Raw genomic sequence first — 20,021 nt, 5'->3', positions numbered from 1 at the left:
GGGATAGAGAGTCTGCAACCTGGTTCTGCCGCCCTGGTAGATATGCTGCGCGCAGGGTGGACAGACGGGGAAACACCCATTCCAGGAGATCCCTGGACACCTCCAGGAGACGTGCTGACCTGGTGCCTCCCTGGTGGTTGATATGGTAAACAACAGAGGTGTTGTCCGTTCGAACCAACACATGCTGTCCTTCTAGGTGGGGCAGAAGGCACCTGAGGGCCATGTGCACAGCCCGCAGCTCCACCACGTTTATGTGCTCGGTGCGCTCCCTTGGTCCCCAGAGACCCCGAACCGCTCTGTGTTGCCACACGGCGCCCCTGCCCTTGGGGCTGGCATCCGTGGTGACCACTTCCCTTCAAGACACCACTAACCCCATTGGAACGCCACAGGACAAAAGGGTCCTGTCCTGCCAATGAGCTAGGGCACGGAGGCACAGCCTCGTCACCATGAGCCTGTGACGTCTGTGCAGCCTGGCATCTAGGTGAAAGCTGTTGAGCCACCGCTGCAAAGGGCGCAGAAGGAGCAAACCCAAGGGCACGACACGAGTGACCGATGTCAGTTTGCCCAGCATTCGCAGGAAGATGCTGTAAGGAAACTGCCTGCCCAGCCTGAATCGACCGACAAACTGGAGTATGTCGTCCACCCTGTGAACAGACGGACGGGCCTTCATGGTAGTGGAGTCCAGATGCATCCCAAGAAAGGTGGTTGTCTGAGATGGAACCAGACAACTCTTTGCAAGGTTGACTTTGAGGCCCAACCGTGACACCTGGAGAAGAAGCCGGGACGTATCCCGAGAGGCAGCTACCTGAGTGGGAGCACAGAGAAGCCAGTTGTCCAGTTATGGCAGAATCCTGACTCCGGAGGCCTGCAGAGGAGAGAGGGCCGCTTTCACGCAACGAGTAAACACCCTCGGGGAAAGGGAGAGCCCGAATGGGAGCACCCGGAATTGCCAATGGCGACCCTGATAAGCAAACCTGAGAAAGCGGCGATGTTCTGCCGCAATAGGTACATGGAAGTAGGCATCTGTCAGATCTACTGACGTAAACCAATCCCCTGCCACGACAGTCTGAAGGACCTCTGCTGTGGTGAGCATGTGGAATGGAAGGACTTTCAGGTACTGATTGAGTCCCCTTAAATCTAGAACGGGGCGAAAACCGCCAGTCTTCTTTGCCACGAGGAAGAACGTGGAATAGTAGCCTCTGGGTTGCCGCAGAGGATCCACAGCCTTGATTGCTCCCTTGGCTAGGAGGGCGGAAAGCTCCTGGTCTAGTGCCAAGGATTTCACCGGGTCGGTGATAATGGTCATTTTGACCCGGCGTGAGAGAGGGGGCCGCCGTCGGAACTGGAGTCTGTAGCCATGGGTTAGGGTGGCAACCACCCATGGATCCACAGAGTGAGCAGCCCAGAAACGTAGCTGCTGATGGGAAAAATGTCCGACGGCTGGCCCGGTGGCGTCATCTTCTATCCCCTCGGCCTCTGGGAGCCCTGGGGGGAGGACGTCCAGGATATGAGGCCCGGGTCGGTCTAGCTGGGCGGCCGACTGGCCTACGAAAGTCCCTGCTGGGTCTCTGCCGCAGATCACGGGGATAGGAACCACCAGATCCATCACCAGTCTGAGGCCGTGGCCGAACGCTGGGGGTAGTAGCAGGGCGCCCTGAACACTGAGGAAAGGGGGGTACGCTCCTGCGAAGGCCAGAAAGCTGCTGGCTGGTCTGACGCGCCTGAATAGTCCGCTCCAGTGCCTCCAGGGCAGCTGACCCAAACAACTCCCCTGGCACGACCGGGACACCCCTGAGGGTCCTACGGCAAGCCTCCGTGAGAGGAGACTGTGCCAGCCAGACCTGTCTACGAGCTTGGACAAGGAATGACATGACTCGACCGAGCTCTCTGGTCATCAGCGCAAAGGCCTGCAATGCTGCATCACTAAAGCCAACCGCTGCAGCTGCACCACCAGCGTCCTGAACGGATGTAGAGAGGGCGAACATGAGGTGCGCCAGGGAGTTGCCAAGACGTCCCGCACGCGCTCCTGCATTGTATGCCTTACACAAGAGGTCATCTGTAACCCGGCATTGAGTCCGTGGGCACCTGACCTCAGGACGCAGGGCCTCATATGGTGACACAATCAGTGAAGCAACAGCTGGTTCAACTGCTGGCATACGGTCCAGGCCGGCTTTCACCGACTCGTGCATGGCAGCCAACTCCCGACCGTCTGAGGAGAGCCGTGATAACGCTCTCGGGTCCCGCCAGCAAGCGTGCAACTCCTTAAGGTACTCCTCTGATGGAGGTACAGAAAATGGAGTAGGGGCCCGTCCGCGCCTGAAAAAGGCACTCCCGGAGTCGGACACCTCTCCTTGCGGGAGTTCTAGCTGCAGCTGCTTCAGGGCCATGGACATGACATCCCGCATAGAACTGTCACTGGCCTCCCCAACTGCACTCCGGGATGAAAACGACCCATTGTCAGAGGCTTGAGAGGACCCTGCCTCCTCCTCATCTCTGAAATGAGAAGCAGAGGCAGCCAGAGATATGACGTCCTCCTCCGCAACTAGTTCAGGCATGGGTGGGGAGGAGAGCCCAGCCACTGGAAGAGAGGTATCAGACCGATGTGTCTGCAGCAAGGACTTCATCTCTGCCAACTCCGCTGACAACTGTTCCACCCTTGTGGCCAGGCCCTGGTCAAGTTTGGCCCGTCTCCTCCGAGGAGGGGGTGCTGAGACCGCAGACCCACCACGGCGCTTAGAACGCCTGGGGGGATCCACCTGTCCAGAGGGCGGAAGGTCAGAACCCTCCTGGGGGCACAACTGTGCCAACCGGGCCACCCTCACTGCATGTGGCATAAAACTGCAATTCATGCAGGGGTTCTCGGACAACGCCTCCACAAGGTGCTCATGTCCAAGGCAGGTAGGGCACAGGTCGTGGCCATCCTCTGCCTGGAGGGCAGCCCCACAATCCCTGCAGCTATGGAAGCCATCCATGTCTAAGGTCGGCAAGGCTCAACCCAATTAAATGAAAATGCGCTAAAATCGGGAGAGGGGGCGCGAACGCAGCCATCACCAGTTATGGCAGAGCCAAGAAATAGGCTGCAAACACAAGGAGGCTGATATTGGGAGAGGGGGCGAACACGCTACCGTCACCAGGTATAAAACCAATAAATCAAAGGCGCTAACAACGTTAGCCGTACTTCGCACTTGAGTAAATCAACTTATTAGTCACACTGGGAGAGGGGGCGAACACGCTGCCGTCACCAGGTATAAACTGGTAAACCAAAAGGAGCTAACAACGTTAGCCGTACTTCACACTTGAATAAATCAATTTATTAGTCACACTGGGAGAGTGGGCGAACACGCTACCGTCACCAGGTATAAAACCAATAAATCAAAGGCGCTAACAACGTTAGCCGTCTTTTACACTTCAGTAAATTAACTTAGTCGCACTGGGAGAGGGGGCGAACACGCTGCCATCACAAGGTATAAACTGGTAAACCGAAATGGGCTAACAACATTAGCCGTACACAACTTCGGTAAATGATTTTGGTCGCACTGGGAGAGGGAGCGAACACGCTACCGTCACCGGTATAAACTGATAAACCAAAGAACTAACAACGTTAGTCGTCTTTAGACCTCGGTAAATTAACTTATTAGTCACACTGGGAGAGGGGGCGAACACGCTGCCGTCACCAGGTATAAACTGGTAAACCGAAATGGGCTAACAACATTAGCCGTACACAATCAACAGCCCCAGCTGTAGGTAACAGGGTAACGAAAAGCCGTGAGCTGGGAGAGGGGGCGCAAACGCTACCGTCACCAACAAACAGCTTACTTACCTTCCAAAGAACTTCCACAATCAACCCGTTGCAGCCCTGGGAGGGCGGAGGAAAAACCGCAACTCCGCGCGATGGGGCGTCACACAACGGGGAAGTTAGCGAACCGCTTTCGAGAAGAAAAAAGGAACAGAGCCAAGGATGACAGCAGGCTATATAGCCTCCGAGTGGTCATCCGGCGTCACAGGTGTGACTCTGTTGGTATAATTACTCGAACTGCGCATGCCCGAAGGGAACATTCAGTGCTTTCAGCACCGCCTCTGGCGGTCAAGAGGGATGAAATAGAACTGAGGAAGACCTTCAGATACGATGACAAAACGGTTCAGGAACAAAGAAAGAAAGTCCAGTTGGTTCCATGTTGGATTTGATTCAATCACTATGAATATGGGAGAGGGACTAAACAGTCCTGTTAGCTCATTAACATGGAACAGAACCAATCAGAGTGAGCTCCAGTCCAAACTAAATCTTTGACTTTAAGCAGAGAAAAGTGTTTAATGATGGCGACTAATCAATGAGGCCCAAAAGCAAACAGATCAGAGCTGTTAAACATGATGTAGCAGCATCCAGGACGCCTCCAACAACATCCATTCTTTCCACTTTCACTGCTGTGCTTCTGGAGAACATCCAACACACACCGCTTCACATATGAACATAGAAATGTGGGAAAAAGAGCTGAGCTCACGTTAAACACATGTTGGAATAAAAACATTTCAGACTGACTCAGTTTCCACAGTTACAGCAGTTAGATACAGCTCACCTCTCTGAGGATGGAGGTCCAGAAGATTTGAAGTCAATGTGGGCATCCTTTGACCAGTCGCTCTTAAAGGACACACAGCTGGGTTCTGGTTCTGGTTGATGTTTACGTGTCCGTCTCTTAAGAATCCTGTCAGAAAAAAATTATTATAACACTTTTTGTAGAATTTTACTTAAGTACATTTTAAATATGACTGATTATTAAACAACAAGCTGTGAGAAACAATAGAACCAGATCCTAACTTGATATTCTAAATGGTTCCCATCAGAACCGATCCAATCCCCCATCATGTTCCTGATCATTGATCCTCCATTTTGATGACACCTCTAGGGAAAAGTATGCATGATAATTATAATCTTCATTCAGGGAAGGTACGCAATCTTTATTCTGCTGAAGGTTTCAGTGTCATGTGTTCTACTGTGTGTCGGCTGCTCAAAGCAGTCAAATAAGTCTGATTAGCTCCACCCCAGAAATCAACTCCAGTTTCCCATCCATCCATCCATCCATCCATCCATCCATCCATTCATCCATCCTCTTATCCGGGGTCGGGTCGGGGGGTAGCAGCTTCAGTAGGGAGGCCCAGCAGAGAGACATAGTCCCTCCAGCGTGTTCTGGGTCTCTCACAGCAGGATTTTAAAATAGTCTGCTGATTAGAAACCACACGTAACGATAAAAATCCTACATAAAATATGTTTGATCACACAGTGTGAGGTGTCCGGTCAGACGACAAGCTGTTACAGTTATTTTTATTATTCGCTACATGTTTTACGTTTATTGCATTTATCATGTATTTACTCATTACTATTGAGGTTTTAAGGTCTGAGTTTATTCAGACATCAGAGTGTTTCTCAGAGGACTGATTTCTCTCTCCTATGTTACAGAGGGAGGTCTGGGGCAAGAAACAGCCTCACCATAAATTTGTGAGCACCGTCTTTCCTGTGGCTTACACCCAGCCATCTGTGGTTACTCCTTTTCCTGAGGACTGAATGATTAACTGTTAAGGTTGTTCTGCATACCCGAAACTGCTAGTTTACGATGTCAAAGGTCACACTAAAGTATGTTTCCCCCTTCCTTAAGTTCTGCAATGAAACTAGGGCCCCTCGCTTTTTGAGATGATAAAAAGTACAGCAGCAGCAGCAGCAGCAGAGTGGATCTCAGAACATGAAAGAGATGTAAAGGAATTCATCTCTCTGCTGGTCTCCTTCCAATATTTAACCCTGTTTTCTCTCTTCTTTGTGTTGTTTAATGAATGTTTTAAAGGTTTAGCTGAAGATCATTCAGATGTCAGACGGGAAATCTTGAGGTCTGAGCGGTCCTGATGTCCTGCTGAGCGGACTGATCGCTCTGAACACACCACACATGGCAGGATATCCTTTTAAGATTATTTTAAGAGACACATCGATAATCAGCGCCTCTCTGAAGGGACTAGCAGGTCATAAATCAGGCTAAAATTCCTGCAGTGAGAACCGGCCTTCATCCCCAACAGAATCTCTGTCCCCCGTGTCGGGAGCAGGCAGCAGGGAGAGCCAACATGGTCCACTCCGTCTCATTTCCAAACATTTACACGTGAAAATAGAGATGTATTATTTTTGTTAGCTGAGAAAAGAAGAGGGTCGTTACATTATCATTAAATCAGTGGTTAAAACTGAAGATTTAACACATCAGGGTTGTTTGAACAGACCGAGGATGTTTGGCTAATGGATAATCTCATCTCTTTAAACTTGAAGATCCCGTAACCTGTTCTCAGAAAGTAAACGGCTCTTTGATCATTTGCAGATGTTTCACAAAAACAATATTTGCTTTGTGTTATTAGATTGTTGCGTTTCTCTCTGTTGAAACCATGCATCCTCCTTCCTGTGTCCATCACAGCTTTCTGCTTGTTCCTGTATTTTTATTGCTAGATAAACCTGCATGAATGAATCATATAAACAGTGACGTGCGGTAGGGTTTATAGCAGGTGAGGCACTGACGTCATCAGAGTCAGATTTACTAATATATTCACTCTACAGAGTAGACTCATTGCAAAGTGCTGAAGGAGACTGATTGAGCCAAATAAATTCACCAAGAGACATGAAAAAAATATGGATTCTTTGATGAAAAAATAAATAAAACTAAATTATTTGTCATTTGACTGGTAACAGTTTATGAGTTGTGATGGATTTCTGCATTTGTAACACATTTAAAAACTATAACCCACATTACGCACATTTTATTACATAAACAAAACATGAATAATTATCGCTGCCTTACCTCTACTTATAAATTAAGTCCATGAGGCGCTCTTTCTGAACAAAAATATCGTCATTTTCCGGTAAAAGTTCTCTTTATCTTCTTCAGTTTTCAGTCTCAGTGGAGCTCACTGCCAGGGAGGAAAGCCTTCCTTCATCAGTCCTGTTCCGACTTAGCCTCGTGAGACCATCCTGATCTCGCGAGCTTTCAAGGTTTCACTCGCAGATCAGTCTGGCTACTCTCCGTTAAAGAAAATTTGGAGCCGTTCACCAAACGAACGTCCAATCAGCGTTGGCTTTGAGGCGGGTTGAGGTGTGACGCAACGGGAAGCGCGACAGTTCAGTCTAAAGAACATGGCGGCTTCAGCCGATGAAACTAGCGTTAGCGTGGCTATCGAGCAAGTTTTATCGGAATTACAGAGTATTTCTTTGCTGAGCTAACGAGCCTTTACCTGCAGCAGCAAGAGTAGCTTGGCTTGTGGTTGTGTTTTCGTCGTCGCTCGTAACAGAGTGACGACGAATCTGATTGGTTCATTTGGCCGTCTATCACCAACATAGGCCAATCAGCTAACCAGTATTTTCGCCCCTTCCCAAAATTACTTCAACGGAAGGTTTCCAGATGGATATGCGGAGCAAATCTATCTGGCGGAGTCAGGTTAGTTCCGACTGGATGTTTAGAGTCTTTTTAGTGCTTTACTTGTTTAGCATAACTCGCTAATAATACATCCATAACTTGCTGTGACTCTACTGTTTGGGATCAGGAGCGGTGCTCCTTGAGCGCCCCCTGCCTAGAGGCCAAGGAACTGCCGGCTTCACCTACAACCAGTTCTCTGCTGTTTATGATCGGCCAGCAGCACAAAAACATGTTACCTGCACATAGTTTGATGACCAAAACACAATTCGTAATCCACATACATTAACTTGTGGAAAATCAGTTTATAACTGTTTGAACAATTGAATTTATGAACTAGAGACAGGAAGATGCATTCACAGAATGGAAGCCAGCGCAGTTAACATGGAATGGAGGGATTACCGGCTTCACTATCAAGCGCCACCAAGGATTTACATAAAAATAGCGCAAAAGTCTGCGATTTTAAAGAGAATATGATAAAAAATAAGGAAATTAGATAAAAAAATTACTTTTATTACAAATGACTGTGTGAATCACAATATATATTATGTTATCATTATTATATATTTTCTTTCTTTCCATGATGACAGGTGAGGCCTGGCCTCACTTGCCTCCCCTGACTGCACGTCACTGCATATAAACATCCTTTGTGATCAAATAAACACTGAACAAAGTTACAGCTGAACTGTAAAGCCCCCCTGTTTACATATTATTATCCAACAATACCATTTCTCTGCATTCTTTCAGCGTTTAGCAAAGGGAATGAAACAAACTCCTGTCATATGGTCACCATGGTAACATGGAGAGTCACTCCAGCAGATACTGAAGCAGCAGCGTTTTATTGTTACATTTATATTTGCTGATGCAATATTCAGGACAGAGCTGTCTGCTTCACCTCTACACAGCTTGTCTGACCACAACATGGCCGTGAATCAGACACACTGCCTGTTCTACATTTAGTAATTTAACGTCATTTGAGGAATGCTCCATTAATCTCAACCCATCCTCCGCACTTATAAAGGGAAATGCAACATTTAAAGACACTTCATTACACTTTGATGACATTTGTAGCAGAACAATACTTCATATTTTCATATTATCCTTTCATAAAGTGTATATAATATTTCTTTACTGGTTTTCCTAACCTTAACCCATTTACTGCTTCATTGGAGGCTGCAATCTTTTTTGTCTTCAAAACTTTTACTGAAAATCATGAGAAGAAGCTTGTAGAAACAGTTTGCATACCTGATGTTTGAATTCATACACCTATGGTCATGAGTAGGGTTAGAACTTCTGATTTCTATTTAGATGGGTGGAGAAGCCTTTGTCTAGTGGAGAGTGTGTCTAGTTTTTCAATCTGGCCAAATTGCATGTGAGACACCTAGACTTTCCCCCTTGACTTCTAAGGTGGCTTTAAACAGTTTTTAGTAATGTGCTAACAGATATATTCCAAAATCAACCTTTACCATACTAGGTCTGGATCTATTTAATTCCTGTCAGGAGAGCATTACGTCTAATTTAACATTCATATATAAACATAGTGGTAGTGGCTCTCATTGGTGTCTGTGTGAAGGCTTCCCAGCTACCACTGGGAGTCTGGAGGAGAATCTGTGCTTTTATCTTAGGCTGATGAATGTCTGAGAATCATAACCAGCATTACATGCTAAATGTGTAAAGTTAGATTTTAATGTGTAAAATAGCTGGAGGTATAACTTTATTATCAGGATTAGGCTTTAATGTTAACTTCATACCAGCAAACATCAGAAACTATAACATGTGGAATTACTGTCAGCTCCACAACTGCTGCTACAGATAAATCTGTGCTTGACACATTTAATGGGACATTTCAAATTAAGGATTAATTTTTAATCACTTATTGTGTGAAAATAACAATTGCAGTAATGTATGTTTACTGCTTACATTTATTTATTACATTTAATGAAAATACATTCTTAATTCCAAAGGAACATTAAATGCTGGTATAACTGGAGCTTCTTCAATGAGCTGATTGGCTGCATGCAGGAAGGATCTCATGTGAATCTGAGCTCTAACAAGGCCTCACCAAAAGGGCTATAAAACCTTAGAACTGAACACTAGTCCAGACTTTTAGATAAAGTTTAAATAAACTGATAAAGCTTCCTGGATGGGAACATCTACAGATTCAGAATAGAAGCAGCAGTTACAGCAGTTAGATACAGCTCACCTCTCTGAGGATGGAGGTCCAGAAGATTTGAAGTCAATAGGTTTATGCATTGACCTGTCGCTCTTAAAGGACACACAGCTGGGTTCTGGTTCTGGGTGTTGTTGAAATTTACGTATCAGTGTCTTAACACTGCAGTGAGAAAAAAAAGTATGTTAACACATTTGGAGATTTAATTTTTTTTTTCAAATATGACTGATCATTAAATAAAGAGCTGTGAGACACAACAGAACCAGACAGTTCATAAACTTGATGTTCTAAATGGTTCCCATCAGAACTGATCCAATCCTCCATCATGTTCCTGATCATTGATCCTCCTGAATAAAGTCCAGCCTTGTTTCTAGAGCAGAAAGAGCTGTTTCTGAGACAAACATGTTGGTTAGAAATGACTGAGAGGACAGTTTGGTGATATTAGTGTTGAGCTCTGACATGGAGAAGAATCCTGAGTCCTTTTCACTCGGACCATCAAGGAGGTTCTGATGGAGCTTCATTATGTCTTGGTGTTGTGTTTGTAACGTACTGAGGTGGAACCAAAGCTGATCCACTGCTGAGTCCAGAATAGAGGTTGTTCTAGACGCCTGATCAGTAATGAAGTGAAGCAGCTGGATGCCCACTAGTCAGAACTGACAGTTTTCTCCATTTTAACCAGAATCACTGATTAAAATCATGATGTGATGAATTGTCAGCTTCATTTATTCACACAATAGAAATTCATCTTGATTTGAATGAAAAACCGTTGGTCTGGTTCGTATTTAGACAGAAAATAAATGTAAAGATTCTTCCATAAATGTCTGATCAGCCGTCCTTCTTTCTAGGATGAATAATGTTGAACACATGTTGGTCATCAAGGTCCAGGAAATCTTCTGGAAGTTGGTGAGTTTTTCCAGATGTGTCCTGTTGGAACCCAGAGGTCTAAGCAACAGGCTGGTGTCACTCAGCTGGTTGTGCAACAGTGACTTGCTGTTTGTCAGAACCCACTGGTACCATGCTGAGCTGCTCTGTTCAGTCTGGATGAAGCAGCAAAGAGGAACAGCAGCAGCTTCAGGACCACTTGGTCTCTTCTGGCCTGATATAGTGAGAACGCTGTGTGAAAAGGGCTCTGGACACTTAGAGATGCTGATCTCACCTCTGAGCGTGGCTCTGGCTCTCAGCTTCCCCACACAGAGTGGTTTTAGAGGGAGGGACTCCCTCCTCTCTGTCCTCACACTGATCCATGCTGCTGAATTCACATCCACATCAGCTCACACACACTTTCTACCTTCACCTGCAGAGGAAACACAAATCATTCATCTGCACATCAACTCTGATCATCCTTTACATCATTAGTGCTGGAAAAAGATCAGCTGCTCCTCCTCTGATTGGCTCTTCTTCTCTGCTTCATATCAGTGTCAGTTGAATGCAGTCAGACAGCAGTGAGAGGCAGAGGAAGCTGCCATCAGCTGCTGTACTTCTACTATCAGTCCACTAGATGGAGCCATGGAGCAACATTTCATCCACTGACACTGATTCACTCTGACTGAACATCAGCAACTATTTTATTTCACAATCATCAAACTCTACAAGTGGATTATCTGCTGCATCAAAGCTGAACAATTTAATCACCTGACTGAATCAAACACATTTTAACATTGATGTCATTTTATTTTGAAAGGACTCACAGGAAGACCAGAGTTTGATTCCTGCTCCAAATCTCTAGAAAAGCTTAGATCTCCATATTTTCTCCACTCAGAAGTAGAAACATTCAGATCAATGATAAACATTTACGTTTTTTCTTGATCAGATTATGTTGACAAATCTGACATGTTCATGTGTTTTCATTTATTGATTTATTCCTATTTATTCTAATTTATTCAGTGGAATATTTGGTTCCCTTGCTTGGCTAAACTCTAGAGGACTCAGACCCACTTTTACTGGTTTTAATGTGACTATTAATAAATCGGACCTTTGACTGTTGGACCTCCTGAGTGATCTAAGGAGCTGTAATCTGTCGAGTCAGCAGCAAACTGATTGGTTGTTAGAACCAGATGGACTCTGACCCGGCACACCCCCCATATAAAATACATTCACACTGTAAACATCAGCTGCTGGTGCTGAAGAAGAAGATTTGCTCACATTTACCAAAATGGAGCCAGAGCCAGAGAAGTGGAGCCACAGTGAAGTCCGGCTTTATTGGACCTGTGAGCAGCAGGAGAAAAACAACATGAGGTTGAAACAATGGAGGCAAAAAGTGAGACACCTGAAGCAGGATCATAAAGGTCAAAGGTCACGATAACCAGAGTGGATCAGATAAGAAGAGCAGTAAATGGTTTATTTCACTGAACTCGGTTCTGAGGCGTCAGCAGCTTTTAATCCCAAAGTCCAACAGAGATAAAGTGGAACCAGATGATTGGACCTGGATCCGTCTCTGATGTTCAGACTAGAAACTAGCTGCACATGAGGATGAAAACAGACTAAATCAGGGTTTACCACAGATGGTAGATGGACTTCTGTCAGCCTTTGTTAAAGGTCCAAACATCCAGAACCATAGCAGGTTCTAGTAGCTATGATCCAGTACAGTGAACTAACTGGTTCTGATGCTCTGCTGCTGTTCACTCATTTCTACATTCAGCCATTCATCACTGGTCAACATTCACTTCTAGATGAACTGCTTCATTTCTTGGGTTCTGGTCCAAACTTTAGTCATTTAATCAGGATGTTTTATCCAGATAGTTCTAGAGCAGCATCCCGGACTCCTGGAAGGACTTCTGGGTTTAAAATAAGCTGCAACATTCAGCCAGGAGACCCGGTTCCTCCAGAATCATTGATTTTAGCCACAGTTTCTCTCTCTGCTCATTAAAATGATCAGAACTCAGTAATATCACAGTTTTTCTAACAGCAGATTAAACTCAGTCCCAAAGCTGATGATGCTTCTGTGTTAATAAACAGCAGCTCCATGGTCCACATGACTGGTACCGTTGGGTCCAAAGCATCAGGAAGATCTCTCAGCACCAAGAAAAGGGAACTACTTCCTGTTGACACCAGCTCCGACTCCTCTGCTTCATCAGCTGGAGCTGAAGTTCAGAACTTTGGATCAACAGGTTCTCAGAGTTCTGCTAGAAGGAGGACCAGAACATGTTGAGCTGTAGAGCAGATATGAGACCATGCCTCAGCCTCTGCTTCAGAACCGACCCACTAGATCTGGTCGGGTAGTTCAGTGTGAAGCAGCAGGCCTCTCCAGGTCCATTTCTCCATGCTGATCCCTTCCTGTGTCACTAACAGCATTAAAAAGCAAACTCACTTCTTTTAGTTTTTATGCAGAAATCAAACCATCAGAAGATCCCAGCTGGTGACAGAGTTTAAGAAAGTGGACATCAGAGCCTTGGACCTGAAACTGGACCAGAACCATTAATATTAACTGGATCAGAACCAGTCTGAGCTCCAGATTCTCTGTGGTTTCATGAACAAAGATCTTTGTTTAATGAAACTTTAGTTTGAAACATGAATTTAAGGAAAACAATGTTCACAACAAGTTCTTAAACTCCTCAGACTCTTCATTTAGGAAATAAAATACTAACTAATAATTGTCCCTCATGGGTCAAACACTGTGGAACAACAGACTGATCACTTTTAGCAGCAAATCAACCTTTAAGTCTGATTACTGGAAACATTATTGTTTTATTGATAGATTTATTAAATCAATGTTAAACTTTTGGATCATCTGACTTTTAAGGAATTCAAATCTAAAATATTGATGATGAAAACTTTAAAGCTGTTAACATTTCCTGGTCTGATTGGACCCACCTTCAGGTCTTCAGCTGTTCTTCAATCTGCTCTCTGAACAGCAGATATTTTACAGCTGCCATAAACAACAGGCTGGAGAAATATCAGAACCAGAACCTCAGAAGTTCTGCTTCAGTCACTTTGAATTTATCAAACCAACCATCGTTCTTAAAGGGGCAGACACACATTTTAAGACGATCCACAAAGTTTAAGGAGCTGCAGAACCTCTAAAGAGACGGTTCAGGTTTCAAGTGGACCTTTGTAACTTTAGCAGAACAGCAGCAGAACCTTTAGATCACATGTTTTTCTCAGAGTCCAGAGTTTCTGGTTGGAGGTTAAAAGGTGGTTTTAACTCAACATGAAGGACGTTCCTGTCTTTAAGCTCCCAGATATTTAGATTTTAGACGGATCATCTGGAGCCGTGAAGCTCTGATTGGGTCGACAGAGTTCTGCTCATCTAAACATCACATCTGAACATCAGCTGTTCATCATGTTGTTTGGTTCCAGTTCATCAATAATCTAATAATGCTGTAGATTAGTCTTCAGACAGCAGAGATGAAACTTTGTGCTGAAATCAGAAGTGAACATGTTCTCCAGACATCAGAGAGCAGAAACAAAGAGGAAAGTTCCTCAAGACAAAGTTCTGGTAGGAAACAAAGCAAACTTACAGTTTGTTAAGACGGTCCAAAGTGCTGAAGAACAAGATGTGAACCACTGAGACACAGGTGAGCTGCTACCTGGAAGGAGGCGGAGCTTCAGCTGTGATGGAGGTGGGACAGGTAGGAGGGCGGGGCAGCAGCAGGAGCAGCAGTGGAGTTCCTGGAAGCTTCAAGGTTCAAAGTTCTATAATAAGATATGGGAAGTGGGTATTTTACCTATGGCATGGAAAGAAGCAATCATAGTTCCAATCTTAAAGCCAGGTAAAGAGCAGTCAAATCCAGCAAGTTACAGACCCATTGCTTTAACTTCTCATATTTGTAAAATAATGGAGAGAATGGTAAATGAAAGATTGAGCTACTTTGTTGAAAAGAGGGGATATTTATCAAAATGTCAAATTGGATTTAGAAAAGGGAGAAGCACTATGGATCCTTTACTTTGTTTACAACATGAAATCAGAAAAGGGCAAGTTAACAAGGAGAGTGTGGTGGCTGTTTTCTTTGATATAGAGAAAGCTTATGATATGATGTGGAAAGATGGACTGTTAATTAAATTGAAAAAAATGGGAATTAATGGATCAATGTTTTATTGGATAACATTTTTTTACAAGATAGATCAATACAAGTAAGAATAGGACAACAATTGTCAGAAAAGTTTTTTGTGGAGAATGGTACACCTCAGGGAAGTATAGTGAGTCCTTTGTTTTTTTCTATTATGATTAATGATATGTTTGACAATTTGGAGAGTGGAATGGGGTTTTCTTTATTTGCTGATGATGGAGCAATATGGAAGAGGGGGAAAAATTTAAAGTACATTGTTAAAAAGATACAAGAAGCAATTAGTATTATAGAAGACTGGTCATTTAAATGGGGGTTTAAAATTTCTATAGATAAAACAAAGACTTTATTTTTTACAAGGAAGAAAGTAACTGAAGATTTAAAACTGCAAATATATAATCATGAATTAGAAAGGGTAAGGGAATTTAAATTTTTGGGTTTATGGTTGGATGAAAAACTTACTTGGAAAAATCATATTAAAAAAGTAATGAATAAGTGTAAGAGAGTTTTAAATGTAATGAGGTGTTTGGTGGGAAGTGAATGGGGTGCTGAGAGGAAGGCATTGAAATCAATATATACTGGGTTAATAAGGTCTGTATTTGATTTTGGAAGTATTGTATTTGGATCAGCATCAGAAACACTTTTAAAAAAATTAGATAGTATTCAGTATCAAGCCTTGAGGCTATGTACAGGAGCAGTTAGAACAACTCCAACTTCAGCCTTGCTAATAGAAATGGGAGAGATGCCACTTAATCTTAGAAGATTACAGTTAAAGACCACTTATTGGTGTAATTTAAAGGGCCATGATGGAAATCATCCATGTAAAGAAATTTTAAAATCTAGTTGGGAAAAAGAAAAGAAGAAATTAAATTCTTTTGGATGGGAGATAGAAAATATTATAAAAGATTTTGGTTTTTCAGATATAAATATTAGTCAAACAGTTCCTCTTTTGCCAGTTTACCCGTCTCTATTTCATAATAATGTTGTTGATTTGACTTTGTTGGAGAAAAGGAAAGGAGAAAACATTTCAGATCCACATTTGATTCAATCATATTTAGATAATAAGTACTATGGATATGTCCAAGTTTTTACAGATGCATCTAAAAACTCAAATAGCAGTAATGACGTGTCTTTCATTGTTCCAGAATTCAGAGTTAAAAAATGTAAAAGAATTACTGATGGAGTATCAGTTTATACTGGAGAGATGATGGGAATCATTTTAGCTTTAGGAAGGATTGAGGAAGTCCGTCCATTAAGAAGCATAGTTTGTTCTGATTCAAGTTCTTCATTATATTCATTGAAAAATAATCACGCTATTAGTAGACCGGATCTTTTATTAGAAATACAGTTAATAACTTATAGAATTCAAGCAATGGGTTTATTAGTTATATTTACATGGATACCGTCACATATAGGAATAAGAGGGAATGAGTTGGCAGATAAATATGCAAAACAAGCTTCAAAATATAGTGATATTGATATATTAGTTCCATTTAGTAAAGAAGAAATCAAATCTATTATTAAACAAAAGGTTAAGGAAAGGTGGCAGAGACAGTGGGAGGAAGATAGAACTGGTAGATGGCTGTATAGTATTCAAAGAAAAGTTGGTGCAATGAGGAGAACAGGACGAAATAGAAAGGAGGAAACAGTTATATTTAGTTGTGTTTTGGACATACAAGGTTAAACAGTAATTTATTTAAAATAGGAAAACATCGAAATGGAAGTTGTGATTTTTGTGGTCAAGAAGAGACGGTAAAACATGTTTTGTTGTTCTGTTCAAAATATTCTGTTGAGAGAAGGAAATTAGTTAGTCGGTTACAAGAAAATAAATTACAGTTAATTTTACAAGATATTTTAGGAAAAATTTCTACTTCTAAAGATATAAGTTATATAATTAATTATCTCAAGAAAACAAAATTGATAGAAAAGATATAAGTTGTTTTTTGTTTTGCTTTGAGGGGGGTGTTTAAAGTTAGCGTCCCGATCCACACTCCATTCCTGTAGATGGCGGTAATGCACATCTAAAAGTTGCTTGCCAACCGCCATAAAAAAAGAAGAAGAAGAAGAAGAAGGTTCAAAGTTTCTTTCTTCTCTTCAAGGAACAGTTTGGTTTGCAGCTGCCAGGAAGACATCAGGACAGAAAACAACAGTCACTAAACACCAGCTTCATCTGCTGGTTCTCCTGCAGAACGCTGAGAGCTGCTGGAAGCGGCTGCTTCTCCATGGTGGCAGTGTGTAGCTGCGTCCTGAATGATCCAGTAGTTTAGCTGCACATCTTCAGCCTGCAGCTGGTTCTGGTGTTTAACAGGAAGTGAGCCGTGCCGGCAGCTCAGAGAAAACCTTCCAGCAGATTCATTCAGATCAGGTCCACATTAAAACAAGGCAGCTCCCAGTCAGAGTGCTGCAGCTTCTGCTTGATGTTTTGTGTGCACGCTGCTTTCTGCACACAGCACCAATGTGGGCTTCAGAGGTTCTGTCCGTCTGGGTCCAGAGGTGTTTCTCCAGCTTCACTCCTTCAACAGACGCATTCTTCCTGAAAACAGAGGAGGACAGTCGGCTTCTTCCTCACATCACTCACAGCTCTTTAGTTTTCACCACATTGATGTTTAAAAAGGAGGAACTGCTCCATCTGACACCTTCCTCCACCAGGAGACCCGGTTCTGATGGATCACTGCTGGGAATGCACACAAGGACAGAACCTCCTGCAGGTCCAATAATGTAGCAGCCTCTGCCACGGCTTTGACCATCATTAGTGTAGAAAACAAAGAACAGAGGAGAAACCACTGTTAAAAAGTCTCAGAGTTAAAAAGTCCATCAGCCACCAGATCATAACAGAGTCCAAGTTCTAGAGGTTCTGGAAGCTGTCTGCTAAAACGTGGAGCTGGATGGGATTAAAAGCAGAAGAGAAGTCCATAAAAAGGGAACCAACAAGGTCCTCTGCTTCCTCCAGATGTTTCAGAGCAGCTTTCAAAGTGTCCCTGTCTCACCATCCAGTCCTCGACCCGTCCTGGAAGCAAACTGCAGGAGGTCCAAACTGTCCTGACCCGGTTCCATCAGGTCCTCCTTCAGCAGCTTTTCTAATGCCTTCAGAACCAGAGAGGTGAGAGGTTCTGGACTGAAGACAGCGAGTGTCTCTGAGCTTTAGATCTTAGCTCAGGGAACAATTACTGAGGGGGAGTGGTGGCCCAGTAGTTAGAGCAGAACTCTTGGTTCTGATAAGGCTGCTAGAACCTGGAGCAAACCTGAGCAATACCCTTAACCCCCGATTGTTCCCTGGGTTCTGGAAAAGCTGCCCGCTGCTCCCTAAGGGATGGTTAAATGCAGAAGACAGATTTCATTGTAATGTAAAATTGTAACTTCAAATAAAGATTTCTTCTTCTTCTGAACTGGACCAGGTTCTGCTGCAAAGCCGACTGAAAGGTCCAACTAAAAATGTCTGCTAGCTACAAAGAACCATTTTCCACACATTTCCTCGGGTTCCATCTGGACCAGGACTTTTCCTTCCTTTGACTCCTTGGAAAGGTTCCAACTCTATACACTTATTAATGGACCGGTTCTGTTCAGGGTCCAAATCAAAGTTTAGGAAAACAAACATCTCCTCATCAGAATAATGAACATTAAAATGATTCATTGAACATTGAAGTCGTTAGAAAGGTCCAGATTGATTCTCCCAGTCAAGGAGTGGTTCTGGTTCTTTGGCTGCATCTCCATCATGTTCTTCACACCATCCCATCCAGAACCGGACCTGTTGGTGTTCAGCAAACATTCAGCTTTGTCCTCATATCTGGACTTTGGAAGGTGAAGCTCCTTTTGGTCCATTTCCACAGTTCCCTGTAGAGCGTCATGTCCTCCTGGATGAAACAGAGATTTCTCTGGTCATTGTGGTTCTGACCCGTTTGGTGAGCCAAACTTCATTATCTGGAGAAGTGAGGATGGATTCCTGGAGGAAGACCATCTCCTCACAGAACCAGACGTCTGCAGATCCGGTTTCTGTCCCTTCACCAAGATCCACAGTGAGATGTTTAAAACCATCCCAGTCAGTGGAAGAGAAGCGGTTCTGGAGACACGGAGTGGACTCCTCCATGAGGTCCAGAACTGTTCTTCAGGTCAGCAAGAACCCAAAAAGATTAGAGAGGCAGTCTGTGCTCCCAGAACAAGTTTAGAACCAAAGGAGTCTCCAACTAGAACTGGTTTTGACTAAATGTCCCAATTCTGCCAAAAAACACCAAAGCTGAGAAGAAATTGTGAAAGAAAGAAGAAATAATTGATGTCTTGATATAATCAATCAAAAATGAACTATTTAAAGATCCAGATTTAGAGAATCTATATAAACTGAGCCGTTGACATCTGGCCAAACTGTCTGAGTTGTTCCTGCAGCAGCGTCCAGACACTCCCGTCTCCTCCCTGCAGCTGAACACCTGACCCAGATAATGAGCTGCTGGAAGTCTGAAAGTCTGCTAACAGAGACAGAGACAAGATGGCCGCCTGGACAGAAGGCTTTGTTAGAGCTGCTGTGGAATGTGCCTCTAGTTAATGTCGTCTGACTTTCTTCTGATTTTTCTTTAACAATCTAAAATATTTATTTCAAGATTTTATTACAAAGTTATAATCGTTTTGTCCACTAGTAATTTTTTTTTTTACAATATATTTTTTGTTTTGGATGGATTGTCGTTCTGCACCTCAGATGTCTTCACAGATATAAACATTTAAATTATCAGGATCCAAGTCAAGATCAATATTTTGCATTTCTTCATGAATAATTACTTTGTATTTTTCTCAATCAGCACATTGAAATATTGATCTATCTACACTTTTGTTATCATATCGTCCTATCTCTTAACTCACATTAACTTATTATTGGATATTGATCACTTTGTATGGTTGATTTTCTTAAATCTTTCTAATTGCTAAAGTTTTCAGATATCAGACTTAGGTCTGGTATTCAGATCCATTTCTGAACTTAACTCTGGTACCACTTCCATCACTAAAGTTCCTAAAATAATATATTTCTACCACCACCTCTCATTACCACCCCACAGTGACTGTAAGCATTAAAATCTCCACAACAATTTACTTTTCCTCCTACATTTTCCATCAGTCAATCAGGAATGTTTCTGGAACACAACTAATTATGTTTTTAGTGGAGATTTATCTCCCTCTGGTGGTGAAAAGATAAACTGCATGATGTCTAATTATTAAACCCATTTGCTGCGTTTTTAAATGATCCAAACATGTCAATGATGGTAAAAAGTGAGCAGAACCACAGTCAGTTCTAAGCTTTCATTTATCAGGACATGAATAAAAGATCATCTGTTCCTCTGCAGCTCTTAAAATGAGGGAAATACAACAGCAGCACAGATTCCATTGGGTCATTATTTAGTGAACAGAACCAGAAGCAGAACCCTGAAGCAGTGAGTG

At 43.3% G+C, this 20,021-nt stretch overlaps 1 protein-coding gene and 1 pseudogene across 1 annotated transcript in view; one reads left to right on the top strand and one right to left on the bottom strand.

Annotated features, from left to right (window-relative positions):
• Nucleotides 1-11,766, bottom strand: part of LOC118561874 — a 951,216-nt pseudogene extending 939,450 nt beyond the window's left edge.
• LOC118561913 overlaps nt 1-20,021 on the top strand; it is a 716,353-nt gene that overhangs the window by 666,916 nt on the left and 29,416 nt on the right. The gene's annotated exons all lie outside the window — the stretch shown is intronic.

Source organism: Fundulus heteroclitus, unplaced genomic scaffold (genome assembly GCF_011125445.2).
Source record: "Fundulus heteroclitus isolate FHET01 unplaced genomic scaffold, MU-UCD_Fhet_4.1 scaffold_75, whole genome shotgun sequence".
Taxonomy (NCBI): Eukaryota; Metazoa; Chordata; class Actinopteri; order Cyprinodontiformes; family Fundulidae; genus Fundulus; species Fundulus heteroclitus.
The sequence above is the reverse complement of the archived record's forward strand: the minus strand, read 5'-3'. Positions and strand labels throughout refer to the sequence as shown.